This window comes from Ovis aries, chromosome 20, assembly GCF_016772045.2.
Source record: "Ovis aries strain OAR_USU_Benz2616 breed Rambouillet chromosome 20, ARS-UI_Ramb_v3.0, whole genome shotgun sequence".
NCBI classification, from domain to species: domain Eukaryota; kingdom Metazoa; phylum Chordata; class Mammalia; order Artiodactyla; family Bovidae; genus Ovis; species Ovis aries.
The window spans coordinates 32,387,829-32,411,989 of NC_056073.1; the positions used below are offsets into that span (position 1 = coordinate 32,387,829).

General features: G+C 40.4%; 1 protein-coding gene across 2 annotated transcripts in view; it reads left to right on the top strand.

Annotated features, from left to right (window-relative positions):
* The window catches only part of DCDC2 (doublecortin domain containing 2), a 143,529-nt gene that overhangs the window by 9,638 nt on the left and 109,730 nt on the right, over positions 1–24,161 (top strand). The gene's annotated exons all lie outside the window — the stretch shown is intronic.

A 24,161-nucleotide genomic window follows, 5' to 3' on the forward strand; every position in this document is an offset into this window, starting at 1 on the left:
GAGTTTCAGCTTCAACATCAGTCCTTCCAATGAACACCCAGGACTGATCTCCTTTAGGATGGACTGGTTGGATCTCCTTGCAGTCCAAGGGACTCTCAAGAGTCTTCTTCAACACCACAGTTCAAAAGTATCAATTCTTCAGCGCTCAGGTTTCTTTATAGTACTCTCACATCCATACATGAATACTGGAAAACCATAGCCTTGACTAGAGGGACCTTTGTTGGCAAAGTAATGTCTCTGCTTTTTAATATGCTATCTAGGTTTGTCATAACTTTCCTTCCAAGGAGTAAGCATCTTTTAATTTCATGGCTGCAATAGCCATCTATAGTGATTTTGGAGCCCAGAAAAATAAAGTCAGCCACTGTTTCCACTGTTTCCCCATCTATTTCCCATGAAGTGATGGGACCAGCTGCCATGATCTTAGTTTCCTGAATGTTGAGCTTTAAGCCAACTTTTTCATTCTCCTCTTTCACTTTCATCAAGAGGCTCTTTAGTTCTTCACTTTCTGCCATAAGGGTGGTGTCATCTGCATATCTGAGGTTATTGATATTTTTCCCGGCAATCTTGATTCCAGATTGTGCTTCTTCCAGCCCAGCGTTTCTCACAATGTACTCTGCATATAAGTTAAATAAGCAGGGTGACAATATAAAGGCCTTGACGTACTCCTTTTCCTATTTGGAACCAGTCTGTTGTTCCACATCCAGTTCTAGCTGTTGCTTCCTGGCCTGCATACAGATTTCTCAAGAGGCAGGTTAGGTGGTCTGGTATTCCCATCTCTTTCAGAATTTTCCACAGTTTATTGTGATCCACACAGTCAAAGGCTTTGGCATAGTCAATAAAGCAGAAATAGGTGTTTTTCTGGAACTCTCTTGCCTTTTCCATGATCCAGTAGATGTTGGCAATTTGATCTCTGGTTCCTCTGCCTTTTCTAAAACCAGCTTGACCATCTGGAAGTTCACGGTTCACATATTGCTGAAACCTAACCTCTTACCTCCAAGAAATTTACAGTTTTGCTGAAAGGACAGATATGTGAACATTTCCAGTACTGCGTACTAAGCAATTCAGGGGTCCAACCCTGTTTGTGTTGAGCTATTTATTTCCAGTGCTTTCAGCTATCAGGTGGCAACAAAGTTATCCGTGAACTCATCAAAGGAAAGCATCATTCTTGACTTGGAGTTGTAGCTGCTGCCGGCCGGCTCCTCCATGTCGCCTCCATGTAGCGAGTCCTTTAGATTACAACATTCTTTGGTGGTTATTTAGGGCCCAAAATCTGTTTCACTGTGTAAGAGGCCCTGAAGCACATTCTCTACAGTGGAGACAAGCAGACGGCGTGCAGAGCACTTAGGGTGTGCTAGGAGCTATGACTCACCAGGTGTAAAATGAGTACTTTCAGGAGTTTGGAGTCTAGAGGATGAGACAGGGAAGTAAGTCAATTATTATTATTGAGGGCACATGTGCTGGGCTGGAAGAATGTTTAGAGGACTGAACAAGGGTGGATGGGTTTACATAACCCATTATCCATAAGTTTATGGATTAAGTTTAAGCCAGTTTTGAAATGGTTTCAAATATCTTTCATTTTTGGCCCACTTTTCTTAGCTTAAAGTTTTGAGAATGTCCCTTTCTCCTCATTGATTAAGGAGGATAATTTAATATTTATGTCTGTATAGGGATCAAAGCCTGTCTCTAATAAAAATAGTGAAAATCAACTGGATAGAAAAGCAAGAAAGGCAGCCTTGCCATGAGTCAGGCTCGGAGGACAGACAGACAGCAGGTCAGCTACCTGCACTATCGCCCTCCAGACTCCTCTGTCTATGGGATTCTCCAGGCAAGAATACTGGAGTGGGTTTCCATGCCCTCCTCCAGGGGATCTTCCCAACCCGGAGATCAAACCCAGGTCTCCTGCATTGCAGGTGGATTCTTTACTGTCTAAGCCACTAAGGAAGCCCAAGAGTACTGGAATGGGTAGCCTATCCCTTCACCAGAGGATCTTGCAGGCAGATTCTTTACCAGCTGAGCTACCAGGGAAGCCCACAGTTAACAGAGAACACTGCTTCTCCCAGTCATGCTCTCTCTGTAAGATGCCCTAAGGGCCTCCTTTCCTGTGATGACTGCATTCTTGCAGATGACACTCTAGACTTGCTGTACTGCTCCTGTTTTTTACTGGACATCTTTATTTTTTGGCCAGGCCACACAGTTTGCAAGATCTTAGTTGAACCCTGGGCCACAGCGGTGAAAGCACCAAGTCCTGACGGCTGGATCGCCAGGGAATTCCCTACCCGGCATCTTTAATTGCTAAACCGCCCTCATCTCATAACAGCCCCTAGTTAATCCCCACTCGTAACTTCACCTCCAAACTGCCCTCAGTCCAGAAGTGAATCTGCTTCCTCTAGATTCACCTTCAAATCCTCCAGTGAGAACCAAACCTTAGGAAAGATGATTCCCTTCGCCTCTTTCTCAGCATCATTTTGTGACTTCTCCAAGTGCCATCCCCCACTGCACCAAATCAACAAATCTGATTTTGTCTGACTACAGATTTGTTCCTGTTTCTGATAGTCTTCACCTGATGAGGCTTTAACACATGCATCAGAGCTGCTGGTTAGATTGGAGTCTCTGGGAGGTCTGCTCATTCTGTATAATACTTAGCATTAAGAGGCTGGTGTGTGTGTGAGTCGCTCTGTCGTGTCTGACTGTTTGCGACCCCATGGACTATAGCCCACCAGGCTCCTATGTCCATGGAATTCTCCAGGCAAGAATACTGGAGTGGGTTGCCATTTTCTTCTCCAAGAGATCTTCCTGACACAGGGATCAAACTCAGGTCTCCCACATTGTAGGCAGATTCTTTGCTCTCTTAGCCACCAGGATTCTCTAATATGCTAGTAGTCATTTTAATTCTCTATAGCTTTGAACATTCCTTATCATAGTTAAGGGAGATATTTGTTTTCCTTGTGTGCCTGGTGATTCTGTGTTTCATGTATGAGTGGGATGTCTCAAATCACTTATACGTCTTCATGGCCACTATCTAGCATTTCAGGGATAAAATTAGTTGTAATTAAACCTTTGTGTATTTATTGTCTCTTAGAATCTGCTCAGTCACGATTATAGCCTGCCAGGCTCCTCTATCCATGGAATCCAGGCAAAAATACTGGAGTGAGTTGCCATCCCCTTCTCCTTTAATGTCTCTGGTGTACATTTAGTCTCTAGTATACTTTGCGGAGAAGGTGATGGCACCCCACTCCAGTACTCTTGCCTGGAAACTCCCATGGACGGAGGAGTCTGGTAGGCTGCAGTCCGTGGGGTCATGAAGAGTCGGACACGACTGAGCGACTTCACTTTCACTTTTCACTTTCATGCACTGGAGAAGGAAATGGGAACCCACTCCAGTGTTCTTGCCTGGAGAATCCCAGGGACGGGGGAGCCTGGTGGGCTGCCGGCTACGGGGTCGCACAGAGTCGGACATGACTGAAGCGACTTAGCAGCATCAAGAGTATACTTTGAAACTGTATTGAATGAGTGCTATTTACTTAACAAGGATTTATTGTGTGCCTGCTATGTCCTCCCTGGTGAAAGGTTAAAGCGTCTGCCTCCAATGCGGGAGACCTGGGTTTGATCCCTGGGTTGGGAAGATCTCCTGGAGAAGGAAATGGCAATCCACTCCAGTATTCTTGCCTGGAGAATCCCATGGATGGAGAAGCCTAGTAGGTTACCGTCCACGGGGTCACAAAGAGTTGGACACAACTGAGCGACTTCACCTTCACCTTCACCTTCTGCTATGTCCCAGGGACTATATGCTTGTCACCCGAGAACCAAATAATGTGGCCCCTGTCCTCATGGAGTTGACTGCTCTTTAGCCGTCCTTGCTTGTCATGCCTTACTTTTAACTCTGCCAGCATTGATCTTTGCTGTAGGTCTTGTGGATTTCTTTAGCTCATAACCCTACATTTTAAGGGCTAAACAGTTTTTGAAGAAAAATCAGGGCTCTGTTTGGTTTTCTTCTTCATTTGCCTGCTCTTCTTCACCTGCTAGTGGAGAGCCAGTCATAGGTGCAGTAACAGCTAAACAGAGAGAGCTGGTCAGGTCTCACCATCTTCAAAGTGACCCATCCATGATGAAGTATGCTCTCTGCAGTTGGGAGAACTGCTATCTTAAGCAGAAATCTTCAGATTAAGATCTAAAGACACTAATGAATGTCTTCTCAAGGAGTGGATCCTCTTGAATACCCTTCTCTCATTTTATATTTTCATCAGTGGAGAATTTGGATAAACTTTGTTTCTTCTTTGTTGGGAGGAGTGCTGCAGAAGAACCTTGGAGAGGAAGAAACAAAGGAAGTGAGGTTTTGAAACCTCAAAACTTGACCTGGTCTGAAACTGTGGGAGCATGTGTTGTACTTTGGGTCAGTCACACCAGTGAATGTCTTTAAGATTTTGAATATCATTATTAAAACTTCACATTTCAGTTTAATCATTAGGCATCATCTCCATAAAACATACTATGAGGTTTGCTACTTAAAGGCTTTGGGTTGGGAATGGGTTTCTAGACATCAAATCAGGTGTAATTATTAACCTTACTGTGGGAAAGCTTGGGACTCTGTGGTTTAACTCACTAATCTTTAGCCTTGGAATTCTAGGTTCAAAGAGGGGACTATGAAATAGTTAAACTCTTAAATGTTGCTTTCTTTAACTTGGGGAAAGATTTCTAGATTATGTTAGTCAAGTTTACTAATTTATAAAAACATCAAAGAAAATGAAACTCACTTTTGTGAGTTCTTCCAACAATAATTGAAGCCCTTTTCCAGTCTTCTATTTTACATCTCCCCCCATCTCTCTAACATAACTGCAGAGTAAGAAGGACTCTTTTAAGGACAGCCAGTTTACATCAGTGGTGATGGCAATTCCAAGGTGACTATGACCTTGCCAAGACTCTAGGAAGACAGAATTTTCTGTTAAAGAACAACTGACATATTTCATTTTTCTTTCACACTTTCCTGTCTTATCTCTTTTCTTGGTATTGAACTGTGTGTGTGGGGAGGGGGCGTGGGGAATAAGAGGAAGAAACAGAAGAGTGTTTGTGTCAACCTAGAAAATATTGATCTAATGAAAAATATGTTAGTAACCCATATCATATTCAAAAGCAGAGACATTACTTTGCCGACTAATGTCCATCTAGTCAAGGCTATGGTTTTCCAGTGGTCATTTATGGATGTGAGAGTTGGACTGTGAAGAAAGCTGAGCACCGAAGAATTGATGCTTTTGAACTGTGGTGTTGGAAAAGACTCTTGAGAGTCCCTTGGACTGCAAGGAGATCCAACCAGCCCATTCTGAAGGAGATCAGCTCTGGGATTTCTTTGGAAGGAATGATGCTAAAGCTGAAACTCCAGTACTTCGGCCACCTCATGCGAAGAGTTGACTCATTGGAAAAGGCTCTGATGCTGGGAGGGATTGGGGGCAGGAGAAGAAGGGGACGACCAAGGATGAGATGGCTGGATGGCATCACTGACTCGACGGGTGTGAGTCTGAGTGAACTCCAGGAGTTGGAGATGGACAGGGAGGGCTGGTGTGCTGCGATTCATGGGGTCGCAAAGAGTCGGACACGACTGAGCGACTGAACTGAACTGAACTGAACTAACTGCCTAAAAGATTTTAGATGGCGGCCTGTGCCAAGAAGAGAGCTATTACCAGAGATAACTTTTTATATCAGAAAGACTTCTCTGTATCATGGGGTCACAAAGAGTCAGACACGACTGAGCGACTGAACTGAACTGAACCCATATCAGTTCTGAATAAAAGTTAGAAGCTGGGGTCTTAATTTTTCCATTAAACGTGTGCTGTGGGATTGCTCCATATATCTTGCATTCTCTGCTTGGCATTTAGGTATGATTTAGAATGTCTATGAAATTGGAAGACATACAAATTAGAGCATGTTTATATTTTTTATTTATAGTAATAAGCTGTTCTAAGCAAAGACAGACATTTAACAAGAAAACATTTATAAAATGATTATCAGCCTTTTAGGAAAAAGTATGAAAAGTATCTAATAAAATAGTTAAATTGCTAGCTAATTGTGAATATTTAAAAAAATCACTTAATTGAAGTATTGAAATACTCTCAATAAGACATTTTATTTGCCCCCAAGATAAAGTCCTTTTGGCAACACCAACAGCATCCCCTGTGGAACAGAGAAGAACATCTTGTTCTTATGATGCATGAGATTTAGAAACACAGATGTTGAATTTTAGGGATATGTATTATAATTTGAAGTTCCGCCAAGGAATACCAAACTTTTCATTGATGGATATTATGCACCTACTAGAAAATCAATACTTAGGTTCACATTTTAGGGTAATTGTAATGAGCTTATTGCATTTTCTCATGAGTCAAAGGGACAATTCATAATGGAAGCATGATTTTTCCATGTGGTAAGAATAATAAGAAAATGTAACCGGATAGCAAGTATGGCCGAGGAAGACAAATTGTGCTCAACCATTTATTGAATGCTGCTCAAGTATGCTTTTACATTGAGAATGTTTATCAAGAGCCTACTGAATGCCAGGCAGTGGGCTGGATTCTAGCCCCATTAAGACACTGAGTATGCACTAATCAGAAACAACAACAAAGGAATTGTCATTAGAAGAGACTGAAAAGAGTTTTGAAAAAGTATAAAAGGGTGGAAAAGTAATACCAGCGGTTGTTAATCTGAAGAAAGACAGCTATTTATTTAGACCTGATTAATAATTAGCTTCAATGCTTATAAAGAATGTGGTGACTAGATCTTTTCCATCACAGCTGGGTACCAAAAAAAGGGGAAACAAAATTAAGCTGTGGTGTGAAGTTTGAAGGATTTCAGTCAGATTGAAAGAAAGATTTTAAAGAATTGGTAAAGATTCCTAGGCATTTATTGAAAGAAGGTATCTTATCTCTTTTTCATCTATTTTAAAATATAAACCCATTTGTTCCTTTGGCTGGCACATTTCGGTTGTATACCAAGATGACAGGGTTAACTGAGGTTGCCCTCTCACCTAAGGTTTGGTGGGGCAGGTGGCTGTCAGAGTCTTCCTGGGAAGCCCAGGTTGTCACACTCCCTCATGGAGGCAGTTTGAATTGTCACTTTCTGTCATGATCTCTCAAGTTTCAGAGAGTTCTTCAGGGTCAGTAAGCAGGTGGTGCTGTGATTTGCTGGCACTTTCAGTCAGAATTTTTAAAAAGCAAGAAAATCTAAAGCCGCACCACGAGAGTAGAGGGTTTGGAGAAGATTCCTATTTTTGGAGCGTGGTTTTTGTATTTATAACTAGAGTTAGCCTAGTATCCTGATAGATATAACAACCATCCAAAGAGATGTTTCTGTTTTCTTCCACACATGGTGCATCCAGAAAAGAAAACCCGAGAGAATGATGTGTTCAAGTGCAACGCATGTAAGAATTAAAGATTTTAAAATTTTAAAAATAAAAAACTAAAAAAAATTAAAAAATAAAAATAAAGGAAAAAAAAATAGGGCTAATTCCTGAAAAAAAAAAAACTAAAGTGCAACTCAGAAGAATCGGTAATAAGAAACTAAGCATATGAGGTCACCCTGTGGTGATGTCTCCATTTTTGATTAGGATGTAGAAACGTGTCCGTTTAAATTATATTTCTCTTTAATTTAGAGCAGATTTGCATGTGTGTGTGTTTACTCTTCTTTTTTTGAAATTAGTTTATTTTCGGCTGTGCTAGGTTTCGTTGCTGGGCAAGCTTTCTTTAGTTTAGGGGAGTGGAGGCTACCTTCTCCTTGGCGGTGCACAGGCTTGTCATTGCAGTGGCTTCTCTCGTTGTTGAGCACAGGCTCTAGGCCCACAGACTTCAGTAGTTGCAACATGCAAGCTCGGTAGTTGCAGCTCCCGGGCTCCAGAGCACCGGCTCAGTAGTTGTGATGTGTGGACTTAGCTGCTCTGAGGCATGTGGAATCTTCCTGGATCAGGGGGTCAAGCACGTGTCCACTGCATTCACAGGCGGGTTCTTATCCACTGTGTCACCAGGGAAGTCCCGGGTTTAATCTTAAACACCTAACTTGTAGAAACTTTGTTTCAAAGACCCAGAGTAGCACAGAGCAGCGATAAATTCGTGGACTATTCCTGGTGGAGCAGCATGGTGAGCACACCGTGCTGATGAAGCCAGGGACTTGGACTCGGACCCCACGGTCCCCTCTCAATTCCATTAGGTCCTTGGCCCAAGATTGTCCCCCTAGTATCCAGCTGTCACCTTAAGTCTGGCGTTGGTTAAAGCATAGATCAGAATATATGTGAGATTCAGCTTACATCTGTCACCATATTGGAGATCAACTAGAAAGGTCTGTGTCCCGCAGGTAGTATGCTAATAGTCTTATCTTTATGTACAAAATAAAGCATATTTCACTGTACTTGAAAATGGATGGATGGAGGACATAAGGCAGTTTTTTTAAGGTTAGGGCGATTTGTTTGCATTTGGTTGATTACAGCATGAAGAATAAAGGCGTATCTAGCTTGGTCAACAATGAAAATTCCCATTTATAATTGTGAAAGGCTCCAAAGCAGCCAGCCAGATCCAGCTCAGATGTCATCGCATGATTACATAGTTTGGATGTTTGGTTTGTTGAAAGAAGGTTGATTTCAGTCCACCTGTTAGCTGGGGCCAAAACTAGATGGTGAGGGCCTATGGGAGAGTGAAAACTAAATGGATGCAGTGTATTTGCAATGTCTAATGTTTAACGTGGGACCTTTCTCTCTAGGAAATTTCTAATGGCAGTCAGTCCTTGATGCTTTGTGTTTTTTTCCTCCCTTTCTGGCAGTATTTTTGAGTTTCAAAGATTTATGAACCTCCATGCCTATCTTTGCTATTTCAAATTATAAAATGTAATGTAACCAGGCAGCCAACTTTTAGCAGTATTTATAAAAGGAGTTATCGAATGTTACCCAAGTTGTGTTTTGTAAATTATATGCTGACTGATAAAATGCCATAGTCACAGCTTGTTTTTCTAGAACTGAACAGAGAACTCAATTTCCAGTACTATGAGTTTTGTGTTAGCTTGCATGGGATCTCCCACAAATGATTTTTTAAAAAATGATTTTCAGTATCAAATTTAAAATTTTATATATATATATATATTTACCATAGCATAGAGAGTTTTTTTTTGTATGGCTTTTGCAAATGTAGCTGATTTTTCATGAACTGTCAATTGGCTAATACTTAAATTAGTCAAATAGTATGTGGAAATTGGATTGAATTAACTTTCCTCTAGCTGGCACTTCTTCTAATCAGGTCGCTATTCCCTTGTGTTAATCCTATTTCAATTATTTTATCAGTAATATTAACATTGTCTTCTCTTCTTGCCTATTATCTAAACATGCATACATAGATATGTGTATAATGAAGTACAGGCAATGTGATTTGCCAATGGGGTTTTCAGCATTTTTACTGATCGAGTCTTATTTATTCCTAAACTTTCCTCCTCTCCTCTGCTTTCCTAATTCACTTGCTTGTATAGAACCATATTCATATTATAGTTCCCTGATTAGGAATTTCTTTTTCTCTAGTTTATGGTATCAAGTTAGCAGAGTTGTGTGCATCAAATTTGGTGTCAAGAGAATATGTCCAATGCTTATTATAAATGAATTTATCCTAGAAAGGCAGTCTTGGTTATACGTCTAAATTGTTATCTGTACCAATGTCAGTTTAGCTTGTGTTCCAGGCCCTATGGGATTACTCCGAGTATATAGACAGAATTATAAAATCATAATGGCAGTCTTTCTACTCCATCTAAATGATCCTAAAGGATTATGTTAAAAGAAGAAGGCTTTGTTTGCAGAGTCTGGAGAAGGGGAGTCTGGCAATGAGTTGCTCCATGTCTCTGCTGTTATTTCAGTCCTCCTTGCATGTGGGAGGGTTTGGAGCTCAATGGAATGACACTAATCACAAAGTTATGGCTCTCACTTTTATTTTTTTAAACTTGGAATTGGCTTTTATTTATTTTTGACCTTACCAAATGGCATGTGGGGTATCAGTTCCCCGACCAGGGCTTAAACCCCTGCCCTCTGGGATTGGAAGCACAGAGTCTTAACAATGGGCCACCAGGAAGTCCCAGCTCTCACTTTTTGATAGTAAAAAAAATTAATATCACAGGTTTTTTCATCAGAAAAGTTCTGACCATTGATTTATGTGCCAGGCATCATGCTAATGTGACTTACAACAGCAAAGAAGTCAGACAAGGCCTCAGGCTTCACGACGCTTGTGTAGTGGAGAAGACAGATAGGCAAGCAAGCACTTGTAATGGCATCTGCTGGATGGGAGAGGGCGGAAGGGACAGGGTGCTGGAGTGGCAGCTACCATTGGGAATCCTCAGAGCTTCCAGGAAGAAATGACATTTGAGGCCTAAAAGAGATGAGTAGATGTCAGCTAGGCAAACAGAGGGAGGAACAGTATTCCTGGCAGCGGGAACAGCATATGTGAATGTCTGCAGATGAGAGATTATGGCACATTTGGAAAACTTACACATTCTGCTTGGCTGAAGCATGGGATGGAAGGGTTGGAAAAATGTATGAGCCAAAGAGACTTAGTAAGTAGAGAGAGACCAAGTCATAAAGGTTTTTAAAAGGAGTTTTGACTTTCTCCTAAAACCAAGTTGGAAGTTGTTGATAGGGTATCAGCAAGGAATTGATATGATCACTTTTGCTGCCCCAGCAAGGTTGGAGGTCAGGAGACTTAATGGAGATAAATGTGGTGCTCATGATGGGCGAGGCTGTGGAGATGGTAGAAGGATCAGAGTCGAGAGACAGGACTGTGACTGGTTGGATGTGGGGTGAAGAGAGATGAGTTGGATGCTTCTTGGATTTCTGGCTCAGGCAACTGCATAGATAGTCATTGCCCTTCACTGAGATGGGGGAATGGTTTGTCTTTTGATAACACTGACAATCAGATATATTTGAAGTATTAACTGTTTGAACATTGAGCCAACATAAAAAAAAATGTTGGAAGATGCACCAAACCAGAACTTATTGTGAGTGTGAACATGTGTGTATTTTTCTTTACTGTGTGCTTGGGTAGTGTTCTTCTTGCTGTTTAGTTGCAAAGTCATGTCCAACTCTTTTGGGACCCCGTGGACCTTGGCCTGCCAGGCTCCACTGTCCATGGGATTTCCCAGGCAAGGATACTGGAGTGGGTTGCCTTTTCCTTCTATAGGGGATCTTCCCAACCCAGAGACCAAACCTAAGTCTCTTGAATTGGCAGGTGAATTCTTTACCACTAAGTCACCTGGAAGCCCTTGTAGAGTTCTAGATACTATATAAAAATTATCTAGTTTAATCTTCACAGCAACCGTATCAAGTAGGGACTGTTATTATTCCCATTTTATGGAGGAAGAAATTGATGACTGAGACATGGTCTTATAGAGCTCAGAGTCAAGAGGGACTGTGAGTAAATATATTGTGTTAGTGCGAAGGGAAGCATATCCTACTGAGTTAACAGAATTTAATTGATGATGACCATACAGTGTCTTTTTGCTCTTGAAAGGGAATTTGGAGGGCAAAGGGTTTTGTTTATTTACTGTACTTTGATTTAATAATGATAGAAAGAAAAAGATATACAAAGAAGACTGAAGGAAGTAAGTCCAGAAGAGAGGCACAATTTTCTTTTAATTTCCTTAATATCCTTATTTAACAAGTTATCATTAACCACAAAATTGCCTAGTTATTTTAGCTGTATTCTTAATTGACTTTTTTTTTTTTTTGCCTTTGTTAATATTCCCTATAGTACAGATATTTATGTTGAATGTTTCCAATACAGTACTTGAAATGGCTTTGGCATGTCTACTCCTAAAAGGATTCCCACAGGAAACCAAAAATATCTTTACATGGAAATTTACTACAGAGTGGAAGAGACTGGAGAAAGAGATAATGAGCCAAGAACCACGAATGAGTTTTTTAAACTTTCATCATGTTCGCTGGCAGAGGACCAAGCAAAGGTCACGTTCTGATGGCTTAGCTACAATAGGGCTGATGAAGTGAACATCAGCTTTTTTCACTTTGTGTGGCTGGTGGTGTGGGGTCTACCTCTCTCCCGGCTTCCTGTGGTGGGAACTGTATTCATTCATACAGAAAGTGCATTCAGATGCCGGAAAGCTGACATTTGACAAATAATTGTCACACATCTTTTAGTGGTCCAACGGCAGCATATCTTTTGTTTCTGCCAAAATCAATGCTAATGTTTCTTAAACCTCTGAAAACATACAAATCTTCTTCTTCAGAAGGAGGTTATCCATAGTCTCTTTATCTATTGTATCTTGTTCCTAGTCAGGATATCTGGATGATGTTCTTTCTTTTCCTAGTTCTACTACTTTCTCAACTCAATATTTTGATATAAAGATAATTATTATTACCTCATATAAGTCAATGAGATAAAGGGGGTGGGGAAGATGCAGTGATAGAGAATATCCAAGATATACATGACATCACAAGAAAAGAAATGAAGGTATTTCTTCAGAGAATCATGAGACTACAGATAGTATTCATGACTTCCTTTCCTACCATCCTTAGCTGCCTGACCAGGGATTGAACCTGCACCCCTGGCACTGGAAGGGGAAATCTTAATCCCTGGACTGCCTGGGAAGTCCCTCATCCCTCTCACCTTTAGTTAACGCTTCATCTGCTTAGGATTCTTAACCAGTTGGGTGGTCCAAATATTTGTTCTGGAGGGATTTGAGCTCTTGGTAATGTTGTCATTACAGGATTGCTGATGCCTTCCATAACTTCACTGTTTTTTAAAAGAACTATAAATTACATTTAACATACAAAAGAGAAATCATAGCTACAGTTTGTAGAACAATAAAATGAACATCTGTGTGCTACATTCAGCTTAAAAAACAGAACAGAATATAGTTAAATCTCCTCTCGTCTCTCTCTCCTTAGTCCCATTTCTTGCTTCTTTCCAAAATGTAAACACTATCTTGAATTTTATATTTATCCTCCCATTGCCTTTTGTTTTTCTTTATAGTTCTACTACATATATATATAATCCTAAACAATATATAGTTAAATTTGGAATTTATGTAAATGAAATCATACTCTTTTGCAACCTGTTTTTTTTTCCTCAGAGATATTTGTGGTATTCATCCATTTAATTTGATTTTCTGAAATTTAATTTGTCAGTAGAACTGAGTAAACACTTATTACTAATATGTAGATTTATTAAATATTATTCATCTGATAAATTTGAACACTCACATGCAGATAATCTAAAAAATGACTTCATATAATTATGAGGAAGTAGTTGAAAGAATTTAGATATTTCTAAATGTATTAAGTAGTATGTAGAGCAAAAGTAATTTTAAATCTAATTAATAACTATTGTGCTTAATTTTTAAAAATTAAGTCATATTTATATTCTTTCCAAATATTATTTTCCCTTCTTTTAAATGGTTTATATTTTACATTTTGGATATCCCCACCTTCTTCTCTCAATTAAAAAATGTTTTTTTCATTTCTTTATCTTTTTTATTTACTGTTCTTTAAACTCTTCCTGTGTTCAACTTCTAGCCTTTACTTTGCTTATTAAACATGATTAAAAAAAAACTTTAGCTGCCAGCTTCTCAATTCATCTCTGTCCAGTGTGCTTCATGTCTTATTTTCAGAGATTAAAAATGTATGCTGTGATGTCTTGATTAATATGCAGATTTTTTTGATCAAGTGCAGGTGTCATTGGCCACCTCTTTGCCTCCCCGCTCCAATCACCTTTTATTTCTTGATAATATTTTTATTAACATGTTAATTTTGGTGAAAAATACTCCATATCATTTTAGCAAGTGGCATTTGTGGTTGACTTGAATTAATGAGTAGAATAGGAAATGGGAAATGGATTTGAAATACCAGGGAGTCAAAACTATAGGTAAGATAAAAACAAATCACAATTAGCAACATTTAATGAATGAAAGAGTTGCTTAAGAAATGAATGAATCATTGAATGAGTAACTAGGTAACTCCTTGTAATACCAAACTGAACTGTCATCTGAATATCAGAGTCTGCACCATGTTTAGATAATTTTAGAGATTGTTATTAAATTAAGGATCGGTTTTAAACATTACCATTTTATATATGTGTATATGTATCATGCATTCTCATTAGAGGAAATATAATTTTCTGTTGCTGTGTTGAAGACTATTTTGCTAAAAATGGTTGGAGTCAGGTAGCTGGTAAAGAATCCACCTGCAATGCAGGAGACCTCGGTTTGATTTCTGGGTAGGAAAGATCCCCTGGAGAAGGGTTAGGCTACCCACTCCAGTATTCTTGGCTTCCCTGGTGGCTCAGCTGGCAAAGAATCCGTCTGCAATGCAGGAGAATTGGGTTCGATCCTTGGGTTGGGAAGATCCCCTGGAGAAGAGAACAGCTACCTGCTCTAGTATTCTGGCCTGGAGAACTCCGTGGACAGTATAATCCATGGGGTCACAGAGTCGGACACGACTGAGTGAATTTCACTATACACTATACTATAGAAGATGATACAAAATCTTTTCCAATGTAACTGGAAGACATACAGAGAATTCACTCTGTAATTTGTCAAAAGTAATTCCTATTTCCTTCCAAGAGGAGAGATGTGAATGTGATTTAGAAGTTAATCGGAGTTAAAGGGCCTCACATGGTGCAGCTGCAGACAAGCCTGTGTCAGTTTCATTTGTTCTTTAAACCACATAAAGGGTTTTTTTTCTTAATTGATCTGAGATACATTTACTTTTCAGAAGCAAATACTTGTCAACTTTGTGATTTCTTCATTATTTAAAGAAATTGAAAACAAGACTTTACCATAGAATTACAAAATACAGCGGTTCATATCGACTCTTTGCACTGCACCCGCGCGAAAATCTGCTGCTTTCTTTTGATGTTTCTGAGTCATCATGCTGCCCTGCCAGACTACTTATCTAGAAGAGAGGGTGGCAGTCATTGAGGAGCTTGTAATATGAGACAGGTAGGGCTGATAAGGGTATAAGACAATTTAAGAAACATTGAACTAGGACATTGATTGATTTATTAACATTGTGTAAAAGCAATGGTCCCATCACTTCATGGGAAATAGTGGAAACAGTGTCAGACTTTTTTTGGGGGCTCCAAAATCACTGCAGATGGTGATTGCAGCCATGAAATTAAAAGACGCTTACTCCTTGGAAGAAAAGTTATGACCAACCTAGATAGCATATTGAAAATCAGAGATATTACTTTGCGAACAAAGGTCCGTCTAGTTAAGGCTATGGTTTTTCCAGTGGTCATGTATGGATGTGAGAGTTGGACTGTGAAGAAAGCTGAGCACCAAAGAATTGATGCTTCTGAACTGTGGTGTTGGAGAAGACTCTTGAGAAGACTCTCCCTTGGACTGCAAGGAGATCCAACCAGTCCATTCTGAAGGAGATCAACCCTGGGATTTCTTTGGAAGGAATGATGCTGAAGCTGAAACTCCAGTACTTTGGCCACCTCATGTGAAGAGTTGACTCATTGGAAAAGACTTTGATGCTAGGAGGGATTGGGGGCAGGAGGAGAAGGGGACGACAGAGGATGAGATAGCTGGATGGCATCACTGATTCAATGGACGAGAGTCTGAGTGAACTCCGGGAATTGGTGATGGACAGGGAGGCCTAGCATGCTGCGATTCATGGGGTCGCAAAGAGTCGGACACGACTGAGCGACTGAACTGAACTGACTGATAAGCAATGGCTCAAGGCATGTTATAGGACTGTGAGTGAAAGGAGAACTGGAAGAAGTTAAGTCACCAAGGAGAACTCTCTGTCCGTCTCTGGCTGCAGTTTCAGTAGCTCTTTGAGTGAAAGAAGGAGACATATGGAAAGCTGGGAGCCCAAGAGGACAAGCTGATGTGTGTGTTGTTGTCATACCAGAAAGAACAAGGGAAGCGCACCCAATTTTTACCTTCTTTTTATTTTAGTATTCCCTTCCCCCTCCCCCAATATTGTGCTTTTAGAGTAGAGAAAATGCTCCAGCTGCTTTTTATTGTAATTCATTTTAATAATGAAAATGCCCAATTTCTAAAATTGCAATTTAAGCCTTTTGGGAACACAAACAATCTTCCCCCTGTGCTTGGGAAAGTTGAAAAATATGATTAACCCACAGCCTGTGTATGCATGCATAGTCACTTCAGTGACTTCAGTGTCTGACTCTTTGCAACCCCATGGACTGTAGCCCGCCAGGCTCCTCTGTCCATGGAATTTTCCAGGCAAGAATACTGGAGTGGGTTGCCGTGCCCTCCTCCAGGGGATCTTTCCAAACCAGGGATCAAACCTGCGTCTCTTACATCTTCTGCATTGGCAGGTGGGTTCTAGCGCCACCTGCAAAGCCCAACCTACATCCTGACCTCTGAGTAGTGACCCTTTAAAGCATCATTCCATTGGATCCTATTTCCCTCCGCCTCTGTGGCTATGGTTCTTTCCTCTCTAGATGCTTTCTGTCCCTCTTGAGTTGTGGGATCCTACCTGCCCCCATCAGTCTCTAAAGAGGTGGCCCAATGTTGAATCAGGAAGATAGCCTGTCTTACACAATCACAAAGCAAATTTACAAGATTCAAATCCCTTAAGTGTTCTTCGAGGTGGTCCACTTTTAAAGGTCAATTTTTCAGATAGTTTGGGAGGCCAAATTCCTCCTCCTTTGAAACTAGACAGAATGATTTTACTGCAAGGTTGCCCAACCAATACTGTTTATACAGAGTGACTCTTTCCTTTGACTTATTATTCTACTCCCCACGGGTGTGAAGATTAGGATTTATCACTAGATGCATATGGCAGATTTTACAATCTTTGGAACAGTATATCTAGAAGTTACATTGAGTCCAGGGTTGTTTGGTCGTTGGTAACCTGGAAACCTAATTGCAACAACAAGCCATCCAAACAGAGTTATTCTTCTGAGTGCTCATAATGAAAGTAATACCGGGAGGGATCAGCCAGGAATGGACTCGACATCCCTGGCAAACAAAACTGACTTCTAGCTTATGGTTATCGCTAATTGGGGTACAGTAATTCTGAAGCATGTTTAGTGGAACTTTAAAAAAGAAATAGTTCCACAGTTCCTGGTAATGTGTTCACTGAAGACTTCCTGCATGAAGAATCATTCTTTTTCATTTACAGGTTAAAATAGCTGGGTGTTTTCCTCCATATCCAAGCAAGTGTAAGGGTTTTGTTTTCTTAAATAAATGTACTTTATTTTCTTCAGTATTTCATACTATCTAAGCACTACAGCAAAATGGAAAGGAACACCGTATGGTAACTTGAATACCCCTTGCCCATTTTATTCATTCATGTCTTCATTTTGGCAGTATAAATACAAACCCAGGTGGAATAGAAGCTAATACAGGGAAGACAGTGTTCCATGTGGAAAGGATTTTGTGTCATCTCTTGGATTTCTTGAGCTATTTGTGTTGAGTGTAATTAAGGCACAAAATAAGTGAGGCCTCTTATAAAACCTAGATTAATCATGGAAGTAGATTGGTTTCAATTTGGGGGTGATAGAAGGCATCCCTCACCAATTTTCCATTCCTTTTGGAACGTTAGGTGGCTAATATTGTTGCTTACTTGTCTCCACTGTATTTTCAGTTCCAAGCTATCACCATTCTTCTTTACCTTTTCTTTGTAGTTTGGGGATTGCAGTGTATAAATGAGTTGAAATGAAGTAAAAATGCAGTGGTAGTTTTTTCAAGCTCATCTTCCAGCAAACACGAGTTTATCAGAGATGTCCCTGAACTTGTTTTTCTTGTTAATATAACAGCTGATGCTCAGGGAAACAGACAAACAAACAAACTTGGTAAAGGCTTTCCAAGAAGTCTGTTTCACGTGGCAAGGGAATGAGGGTAAACATTCTTCTTCAGTTGTATTATTTATTATTTCACTTGTGTTTCCTCCTCACTCCCTACTTACTGGCTCAGTGGTAAAAATCTACCTGCCAGTGCAGGAGATGCAGGAGACGTAGATTTGATCCCTGGGTCAGGAAGATCCCTTTGAGAAGGAAATGGCAACCCACTCCAGCGTTCTTGCCTGGAAGAATCCCATGGACAGAGAAGCCTGGTGGGCTACAGTCCATGGGGTCACAAAGAGTTGGACGCAGTTGAGCTACTGAGCAGGCATGCATGCCCTACTCAGCTCTACATCTATATGCATTTTGGGTAATCAAACCTGTTGAGCCTGAATTGTCTGTCCACAATTTGTATGCTTCCATCAGTAGATGAGTGCCCATCCATTTTTATCTAAATGCTTCAGTTTAATGTTGTTTTTTTTCATTGAGAGAGGGCAGGGCTTAGTGGAAAGAGCATGAACTTTGGAACTAAATAGGTCCAAGTTTCAATCCTAATCCTTGGGCCTAATGTACTGTCTCCTCATTGGATAACAGGAAGAAATGATCTCTGTCTTGAAGTTGTAGTTATTAAATATTAAGTAAATATCTACCATGTGTCAGATGCTAAGCTGAACAATTGGGGTGAAGAATGAGAACTATGTTACCCTACTTTCCAGGGAAGAGCTTGTTGTTTTGCAGGAATGACATGCATGCAGATAACAGTAGTAAAATGTGATAAAGGCACACGGTGTGCAAGCTCACTGTGGATGAACACAATGGAACGCAAAGGAATGCAATTAATATTGCGTTGCAAGGGGGTCAGAGAAAGGACACTTCAGAGTGGAGCTACATCTTGAAAAATCAGTAAATTCAATAGACATCTTGAGGGTGAATTATGAAGGCCATGAGCAAGTACATGTACGTATGTATGTGAAGTTGCTCAGTCGTGTCCGACTCTTTACGACCCCATGGACTGTAGCCTACCACACTCCTTTGTCCATGGGATTTTCCAGGCAATGGAGTGGGTTGCTATTTCCTTCTCCAGAGGATCTTCCTGACCCAGGGATTGAACCCGGGTCTCCCGCACTGTAGGCAAACGCTTTATCATCTGAGCCACTAGGGCAAGTACATAAATGCATAAAATTTCATAGCTGCATTTGCCAATAGTTTGAGCAATGACCTCTATGGTAAGCCATGGCTCTTGAACTTGACAAAAATGTGCTTTTGGCTATAATAAGTCCGCAAGGCAGTGATCCTCAATTCTTGGGTTATTCTAGCTATACAAATTACCCCTCTGCCCAAAGATCATTCAGATACTCATTTATGGACCCAATGAGTTGAATTCATAAGCATCGCATATTCAGATATCCAAAGCACAGCTAGTTTAATGTCCCTTGTAGTGTACTTTACAGGAATCCAAACTCTTTATTACCTTGAGATCTAATAACTGTAAAGGTGAATCTCCACAGGGGAATCCACTATAAAATCCACAGTTGTCAACAACTCAGTGCCAATAGGCAGGGGACTTAGAATTACTCTGTGACTGAGCAGGCAGGCTTCTCAAGTTTCTGTAGATGTGGAGGGGATGTATGCTCTTGAAGAAAGTATTTCTCTTTGCTTCCTGAACAAATACTATTTGTTAGACATCTTCTGACATGCAAACTATTCTTGTTCATTGTCAGGGAATTTATACTACACTCAGAAGGTAGTCTATATTTTCTTCCTTGAAAATGGAAGGATATTCATCTGGACCTCATTTTTTTGCGTTTGCCATCTTAGCCATCTGTTAGAGAATAACAAATATGGGGCATTAAAGTATAAATCAAGCTAAATATATATTAAGCAGAGACAAAGAAATGTAAGTGGGAAGACATATTAGCACATTCACTAGGCTGTGTTTTCTTGTTGTTAAAAGAATATTCATTTTGTTTGCTAGTAACACCCCATATCTTCATTAGTGTTAAGGGATTCGTTAAAAATGGGTCACTGCAATGAAAACTAATGATGTATGTGAAATTCACATAAATCACATGCTGTCAGTTGCTAAAGATGCTGAAGACACTAGAAGAGATTAGTTTGAAGTAAGTGTAGGGTTCACAGAGAAAGTGTCAGTAGAAATGAAAATAAGATGCTTATTATGTAAAGTAGAAAGACCTCAGGAGTTAGATTTCGAAGTCCTGGCTGGGTTGCTATATGGCCTCAGTGTCCTCCACTCTGAATTCTTGATGACAGCAGCACCTGTTCTAACCTGGGTTTCCTTTTAATTCAGTTCAGCTCAATTCATCAAACACATACTATGCAGTTAATTGTAAGCTCTCATAGTCTAGGAACCCTGACTGACTTGTTCAGGATCATGTAGGGGGCTCCATATGCTGTTGTTGCCTGCAATGTGCTGCAGAAACAGATGTGGAAAAACACAGTCCCTGGACTGACGGAGTGAACTGTCTGAGGAGACGCCGGGCAACAAATCCTATAACCAGAATAAGCAGGGGTTAAATTAGAATGTCAGTAGAAGTTCTGCATACATTCTTGGTTTTCACTGATAATGAATGATACCATTTTTTGATATCATGTTTTTTGTTTTTCTCCCACTAGACTGATTTCTTTATCTGCTCTCCTTGTAAAGATATATGTCAGTCCTTTTAATAGCTCTTAATGTCCGTGTAATTTTCAATGTTATGGATCATCTACAGTAAACTTTAAAATTTGGACTGGTTTTTCTACTATCCTAGAAGTGATGAGGGGACATCTTTTTGCTGGTTTATGTATTCTAGAAATAAACATTCATGTAGATGGTAGTTTCAGTCAAAAGGGGAGATAGTTAATACCTTGGCAAATTAAAAAAGGCTGATTTAGGTTTTAAATGACTTTTGTATTACTGAATGCTTTGATTATCCGTATCTCTTTTCTTCTCCATCAACAGGGAGAATTGGAAGTTTTGTACACATGTGCTTACTAACCAAATTGCCAATTATGCATAGGTACATATGCTGCATCCATTATTTCAGGTGACCAGAACAGAAATTTTCTCTTTTTACCTTCTTTCTTTTTTGGGGGCTTTGGAACTTTGCACGAAACTTGATCAACAATTGAAATTGCACTGTCCCATGTGTGATGGTAATAAAGAGAAATTATATTAGTTTTGTGGCCTGAGTTTTGCCACAGCAGTGGAAAAGGGAGACCTGAAGTAATAGCAAGTAAGTATTATGGTATTAAGAATAGGGAGGTAGGACTTTCCTGGTGGTCCAGTGGTTAAAACTCTGTGCTCCCAATGCAGGGGGCCTGGGTTCGATCCCTAGTTGGGGAACTAAGATCCCACATGCCTCCCTCCCAGCACTGCCAGGAAAAAAAAAAACAACCCAGTAAATGTCTTTAAAAAAAGAAGAAGAAAAAAGGAATAGGGAGGTTGTGAGACTGACATGGTTTTTAGTCTTTTAAGTTTGATTTATAAATCAGAGATATGGTCAAATAAATGTGACTCCTCTCCCACTTAATAGTGTAGTCACTAAGTCGTATCTGACTCTTTGCACCTCCATGGACTGTAGCCTGCCAGGCTCCTCTGTCCATGGGATTCTCCAGGCAAGAATACTGGTGTGGGTTGCCATTCCCTTCTCCAGAGGATCTTCCTGACCCAGGAATTGAACCCAGGTCTCCTGCATTGCAGGCAGATTCTGTACCATCTGAGCCATCAGGGAAGCTCCCATCTCCCACTGACATGTATAGTATTTTTTTTTTTTAATAAACAGGGCCTTGATATAATGCTAATATAAACCCTATTGTAAGCTGAGATCTGAGTGTGGTAACAAAGAAGAGAGAGAGATGTCATGAGAAAAATGTGCTGGATTTTCTTTTGTCATTTATTTTAAAAGATAATAACAATCCTCTCCACCTGCTAAATGTACCTTGGAGTAACAAAATTTTGTGGAACACATGTGTTTAAAACTTTTGGACTAGAAGTGCTAATGTAACTGAAATCTTTGACTCATTCTTTGCATAACTGCCTTGTAGAGATGGGGACAGCAGGACTCCCCTGTGATGTCTTTAGGATGTGAGGGACATCTTGTCTTTCAGGGTAGAGGACAAAGCCTCCTCTGTCTTTTCAGGTGGGTCAAAGCCTAAGTTATCCTCCCAAGGTAGATGGTTTGAGGTTTCAAGACTTTCAGAGTTTCTCCAGAGGGCGTCAGGACCTACATTCCATGCTGCTTTTCCAATCAGAAGGACTTTATAATTTATTATTTATTGTAATGCACAAATTATTCTTGGAGAGAAGAGAATAGGAGAAAATATTTGCAAGCAATGTTACGGACAAGGGGTTAGTCTCCAAAATTTATAAACAGCTCATGCAGCTCAATATCAATAAAACCACAAATGACCCCATCAAAAAATGGGCAGAAGACCTAAAGAGACATGTCTTTGAAGAAGACATACAGATGGCCAAGAGGCATTTGGAAAGATGCTCAATATTTCTAATTATTAGAGAAATGCAAATCAAAACTACAATGAGTTATCACCTCACACCAGTTAGAGTGGCCATTATCAAAATATCTACAAACTGTAAGTGCTGGAGAGGGTGTGGAGAAAAGCGAACCCTCTTACTCTGTTGGTGGGAATGCAAATTGGTATAGCCACTATGGAGAGTGGTGTAGAGGTTCCTTAAGGAACTAAAATAGAGTTACCATTTGATCCAGCAATCCCACTCTTAGGGGTGTATCTGGAGAAAGACATGGTTCAAAAGGATGCATGCATCCCAGTGTTCGTGGCACCACTGGGTTTACAATGGCCGAGACATGGAAGCAACCTAAACGTCATTGACAGATGAATGGATAAAGAAGATGTGGTGCACAGATACTGGGCTGGCCGAAAAGCTCATTCAGATTTTTCCACAAGATCTTACAGAAAAACCCAAACTTTTTGACCCAGTACAATAGAATAGACTATTACTCAACCATTAAAAAGAATGAAATGATGTTATTTGCAGCATCATAGATGAACATAGGGATTATCATACTAAGTGAAATAAGTCAGTTCAGTTCAGTTCAGTCACTCAGTCATGTCCGACTCTTTTCGACCCCATGGACTGCGCCACGCCAGGCCTCCCTGTCCATCACCAACTCCTTTTTACTCAGACTCATGTCCATTGAGTCGGTGATGCCATCCAACCATCTCATCCTCTGTTGTCCCCTTCTCCTCCTACCTTCAATCTTTCCCAGCATCAGGGTCTTTTCAAATGAGTCAGCTCTTTGCATCAGGTGGCAAAGTATTGGAGTTTCAGCTTCAACATCAGTCCTTCCAATGAATATTCAGGACTGATCTCCTTTAGGATGGACTGGTTGGAGCCCCTTGCAGTCCAAGAGACTCTCAAGAGTCATCTCCAACACCACAGTTCAAAAGCATCAAGTCTGACAAAGACAAATATCATATGATTGATAGCTTATGTGCAGAATCTTAAAAAATAGTGCAAATGAACATATTTACAAAACAGAGAAAGACTCACAGATTTAGAGAACAAACTTATGGTTACCAGGATGGGAGGGGGACGAGGGAGGGATAGATCAGGAGTTTGGGCTTGACATGTACACACTGCTATATTTAAAATAAAATGCCTTTTCATTATTATTAAAATTTTCTTTTTAAAAAACCTGAACTGTTCATGGAATAATTAAAGATGGTGGCCTGTGAGTGAGTCCCTTTACTTGAGAAGGAAAGGGGCAGTATATGAGGAAGTGAACATCTTGTTCCCATACTAGGTGGAGTGTTTGAGTTTGAACCACATGGGTTCTCTGAAGATTTTGGTTTTGGATTAATTCAATTCACTTCTGGGACCTCCTGATTCCAAAGCTTTCCTTGCAGCAGTCAGATTGGAAGTAGAATGAACTTGGCCTTATTTAATTGCCTTTGATATGAAGCCCTTTCTTCTGTCCGTTGTGTTGCAGCCCAAATAGTTAAGATACCATGCTAAGTGTGTGCTAAGTTGCTTTAGTCGTGTCCGACTCTTTGTGACTGTACGGACTGTAACCTGCCAGGCTCCTCTGTCCATGGGATTCTCCAGGCCAGAATACTGGAGTGGGTTGCCATGCCCTCCTCCAGGCAGTCTTCCCTACCCGGGGATTGAACCCGTGTCTCTTATGTCTTTTGCACTGGCAGGCAGGTTCTTTACCACTAGCGCCACCTGGGAAGCCCAGTTTAGATACCAGAATGACCCAAATGCCATTGTTCTTGAATGGGTTGCCCTCATCCAAGCAGTCCAGATAGAGAAGGAAATGAAGTATGAAAAAGATGGGACAAAGAGGGGACAGACTTTGATTTTCTTACTAACAGTGATTTACAAGCGAGACACAAAGGAATCAT